The sequence below is a fragment of the Gracilinanus agilis genome, chromosome 3 (assembly GCF_016433145.1).
Source record: "Gracilinanus agilis isolate LMUSP501 chromosome 3, AgileGrace, whole genome shotgun sequence".
NCBI classification, from domain to species: Eukaryota; Metazoa; Chordata; class Mammalia; order Didelphimorphia; family Didelphidae; genus Gracilinanus; species Gracilinanus agilis.
The window spans coordinates 557669787-557675080 of record NC_058132.1 but is presented as its reverse complement, the minus strand read 5'-3'; the positions used below and the strand labels follow the sequence as shown (position 1 = coordinate 557675080).

At 37.5% G+C, this 5294-nt stretch overlaps 1 pseudogene; it reads right to left on the bottom strand.

Annotated features, from left to right (window-relative positions):
• Positions 1–1520: 1520 nt before the first annotated feature.
• Positions 1521–1891, bottom strand: LOC123239975 (annotated as a pseudogene).
• Positions 1892–5294: the final 3403 nt, after the last annotated feature.

Genomic DNA, 5294 nt, shown 5'->3' with positions numbered 1-5294 from the left:
AAATTATGATTCATTTATCAGTAAACTTTCATGGTTCTGTGACTAAGGACTATAAAGGTTTCATAACCTGTGCAGTCCAATGAGCAAGCTTTACCCAGGGATTCTGACAGTATAGAAAAAAAAACTGATAGACACATAAGGAAATCTACTCAAGATTTCCACATGAAATCATTGCTCTGCTGCAGTAAAGTTTCACTTGGCTGGTTTACTTTTCCTCCTAGTAATACACTCAGCTTAATAATCATAGGATAAGGGGACTCCTACTTACAGATCTATTTTTAAATATTGGCTGTAGGCAACTTCAGAGTGGGAGGTATCCTCCTGGTGGTAACATCAGCCACCTTCCCACTCCTACAGCTCACTTGGTCTGCCTCAGTGATTTTGGTCTCATAAAATACAATTGGAAACAGTGGGAAGACTCTTGTCCTTAGGAATAGTTATTGTAACCATGGCATCTAGCCTTTAATTCACCTTTACAGTGTAGAAACATTGTCCACCTTGGACAAAGTAGTATTTATCCAGGACTTATAGGAACATAGAATCAGAAGCAGAAAGGAATCTTAGATGCCATCTAGCCCCCTTCTTCCATTTTAGAGATAAAGAAACTGAGATTCAGAGGGATAAATAGCATCTATTCAAAATCAAACAGGTTGTCAATAGAGTCAGAATTGGAACCCACATCTTATTTGGGTAGCTAGGTGGCAAAGTGGATAAAATGTTGATGCTAGAGTCATGAAAGTCTGAATTTTCTGTTTTATTTTTATGTCATAGGTTTTAGAATTTATTTGAATGCATTTAATGAACAGAATGAAATATATTACATCAGTTCCTGAAGAATCTGGGATATTTCCCTGAGATGATATGATCTCTTCCACTAGTAGTTAAGGGGGTGATAGTAATTAGACTATGTATGATAAACTCTGCTAGTGTGTTAAAAGAGAAAATAGCCTACTTGAATATTAATGAGAAGTATATCTTTGAGACAAGAGAACCCCCAAACTATCAGTAGAGCAACTAAAACATAAAAGGTCTTATTTTAAATATATTCATAACTTAAATACAAAACAAAATAAAGTCCACAGTACAAGTCTGAGGTTATTATCTGATTTTCATAATAATTTAAAGAACTTCCAAGAGAAGCTGTTAACAAGTACTTCCATGTCTCCATTCTGTATATGTTGCTACATTATTTCCACAAAAAATTTTAATTTAAACAAACCCAATTTCTGCTATATTTTGACTTTCATTTAAGAAGTTACTTAACATCATGATTAGAGCCAGTGTTTTGGGAGTTAGCATCTTCCTACCTATTAGCAAGACATTGACACTGATAAATTCAAGGACATATAAAGTAGTGTAAGGAGATTTGGAATCCAAATCTTTTAAGTGTTTAAGAGAGAATAAATTCATTGTTCTTTCTTTCTCTGCCTGGGCTTAAGTCAAGGAGAAAAGATTCATCATCTAATTCATGCTCAGGTCCTGATGGACTCACAGTTCATAGAGAGCACTTATTTCTTAGATTATGAAATTTCATCATGAGAGCTGAGATAAAATGGTCTGGAAACTTTCCTTAGCTTCTCCTGGTTTTGAAATCCATGAGTTTGAAGAGGAGAGAGGCAGATGTTGGAGGCAGATGAATCAGCCTTGGATATAGGATCTGATAATGTAGTCCTATTTCAATTCTTGCTGTGCATTCATCTAAATATTGTTTAATCAATTCTGAATCTGTAAGAGTTTTGTTTTTCTGGAACAATATTCTGGCTTCATTTATAATCTACTGCTTTTCTCTGGTGGTGTCTTCCATCTGCCCTGATGCTGCATGCCACCTCTTTGCAAGCCTGAAAATTCTGTGGTTCAGGCCAATAACTTCTTGTCGTGTTGCTGTTATCATCTTAGGAAACTGTGCCCATCATGCCTGCCCCCCCATACATACACCCACAGTGTCGCAGGTGAGAGAAGGGAACGTTGAGAGCCCCGTGGAGCTGGTGCCAAAAGTCTGAGTTTGGAACAGGCTCAAATACTTACTAGCTTTGTGACCCTGGACACATCTCTTAACCAGAGTTTGCTTTGTTTCCTCATTTATAAAATGAGAATAATAAAATCATCTTATCTCCTAAGGTTGTTGTGAGAATCAAATGAGATAAAATTTGTAAAGTTTTTTGAAAATCTTAAATCACTGTATAAATGATAGGTATTGTTCTTCTTTTCCTCCTTCCTCCACAATCAGTCCTCGGCCCACTATATTATGTGTTTTTGTGAGCTGTATCTGTTTGAATTCTGACACTTCTCATTATTGGTGAATTAATGTTCCTATTCCAGGTCTGAAGCCAGCATCATTAGTTCAAGTTTGTGCCACTTGTCACTTTGTACTATTAAGGGTGGGAAATTATTTCCATTAATTCAATAAGGAAGCTTTCTAGAACAGGGAAGTTGTCTGTGATGAAGATTAACTCACAGGTAGATGTATAATATGGAATTAGTTTCAGACTTCATATTACTCTTCCAGAATTTGTGTCCAATTCATATTTTTTTGGACTTTATGTGTGTTTCCTTTGATTTCACTGTCCCCTTCTATGTCTGTACTTTACTCTTTGTCTCCATAAAAATTCTTTAGAGTTAGGTGCTTTTTTTGGTTGTTTGCTCATTTTCCCTATCTAATTATAGGTAGGCTATGTTTTCTGGCAATTTGTGGTGCCCTCTTAAACTTCAGTCCTTCCTTGAAGCTATTCTCATCTTATTTTCTGTGTTTTTACCAGTTTCAGTTCTTGGAGGATGATGTGATAGTCTGAGGGCTGAGAGTTCCAACAGCCCCTTCTCCCTGCTGATTTAATTGACTCTTGAGATGCTGATAGTTTAAAAACTTGCCTCAGGCTAGGGCATAAGCTTTTGATCTCACTTTGAACTTAATCAGGTCAGGCCTAGGCCAACCAAATTCTAGCTGGAAGCTTAGGCTCAAGTTTTTGGTCTCATTGTGTACTTGATCCAACGAGGTATACCCTTGCTTGCCCTGTCTTGGGTCTCTATCCTAGTTTTGGGCAAAAAGACTGGAGAGGGGATTGCCTATGAACTGTGTCCTCACCCCAAACTGTGAATTATGTCTTCATCCCAAGTTCAGACTGGGATTTCTGACTTTGCTCTATGCCCATAAGGATCAGCCTGCTTCAGCCCAGATTGCCTTGGGCTAGGATTCTGGACTTCTCCACACCGTTTGAAATTTCAAGGGGTGTGGACTGGCTTGTACCACTATTTGTCCAGGCAGGATCCTTGGATTTGAATGTTGGCTTGAGCTTAGGTTCCAAACCTGTGATAGCAGATGTTGGGGTGGGGGTGTGTGGCTTGCTCTTCCCTCTTTGCTATAGCTTCTTGCTGGCTCTGTTCTCCTCTCACCTCAGTGCCCCATATGTTCTCTGCCTACCTTTTGGGTTTTTCTTTAAAGTTGTTTCACTCAGTTGCCTTGCTGGTTCTTTCACTCCTTTATTCATTTTGTGGCTATATTTTAATCTTGACCAGAGTGGATTCTCATGGTGACATGGAGAAGCTCTGGTTTATTCTGCTATCTTGGTTACCCAGGCCTCATATTACTAAGAAACAAAGCTAGGATGGAGTGGAGTGGGATTAGGGTGGAGAATTTCACTGGACCATATTTTGGGTTTTACATTTTACTACTTTTTAATGGGTTACTCATTACCATTATTACTTATGTTTTGTTTCTTAACATTTACTTAGGGGATGATACTTGGAACCACACATACTAGAGTAATAGGTCTCTATTTCATCATCTTTAAGTTTAAAACTACTTAAGGAACATTCTAATTTCCCTTTAAGTAGGTTTCTATGAAATTGTAGCAAGTTCCCTTATAGACAGGGTTTTTATATCTGCCCCGCAGAATCATAAGGGTACCTTTGTTGGTTAGGAGGCAGTATGACTTTTTCTCTTTCTCTAATGCCTTCAACCTCTACTAGTGGTGTTTCCTCCATTATTAGAGAGCCACTGACTAGAGCCCCATTCCATTTAAACACTAAATATTGATTAGCTTTTACAAAGGGATATTCACTTCAAAGACATAATATCAAACATACAAATATTTTCCTCTCTTCCCACAGTACCTTGAGGAGGGACATACTCTTCCTTCTATCACTATTTCATTAAAGAAGTAGGCTCAAAACAGTTCAGGACCTACTTAGCTTTGGTCCCATTAAGTTCACATCCAAAGGTAGCTTCTTTCTCAAATGAATCCTCATCTCAGTCACCACTGGTGGACTGAGATCCTGAAGGTCACCCTCAAAGGTTACTCCTTGATAATTGGAGCATTAATACTATATTGGCTATACAAATCCTGTTTCCAAGATTCTTGTAGCTTGCTCTTTCAACCTTTCAAAACTCCCAAATTCAGAGACTATTCTCTTTACTTAGAAAAGAAAGTAAGAAACAGATTAAGGCCTGAGGCCAGTTTTAGGGTCAACATGACCTCAGAGAAGAGAGGGCTTTGAGATCTTTCTGATAACTACATTGTCTCTCTCTAGACACCTTTAGAAGAAGAGACACCAAGATCTCCTAAGAATAAAGGAGGTAAAAGGAGATGACAGACCTTTTTGGATTCTTCTAAAACCAAAGGATCTCCCCACCAGAATCAATTATGGAATGGCTACCTTTAACCCTTGTGATTCTCCCACAAGTAAGTTCCCTAACACTGGCCAGGTGGAAAAGCTACATTAGTTAATGAAGCTGATAGAATCTGAGCATGTGCCAGAACTTCATTGCTCAATATTAAAGTTTCCTCTCCCTTTTAAAAGTTTCTCTCACATCTTGTCTATCTAGTCTTCATTTCTCTCTATTCTCTCCCCTATACTTTCTCACTTCATGTATCAAATTTTAAAAGTTTTCTACATGTTTTTCCACTCTCCCTTTCTGAGCTCATTAAAAGACATCATTATTTAATATGAAAGCAAAGGAAGCAAAGATTTTAAGGAATAAAACCACTTGTTATGTCCAGTCCCACCCGTGAAATCAAACTTAAACCTATTTAAATTATAAAGCATTCAGTTAAGAGCTGACAAAAGAATTGAGTTGTTTGATAGTTAATAAGAAAAAAACCCTTCTAAAATGTACTCTAGATTTAGTGGAGTGATTTTAACAGAGTTCAGAAAAAATAAGTCAGATGTCATTCTATCTATAAAACTGGATCAAACAAGATGAGTAACTCTCATGAATTCTGATGGCACAACCACACATAATTCCAATGAAAGAAAAAAAGGGAGAGTTATCTAAAGACACCAGTTTGAATGAACTGGGA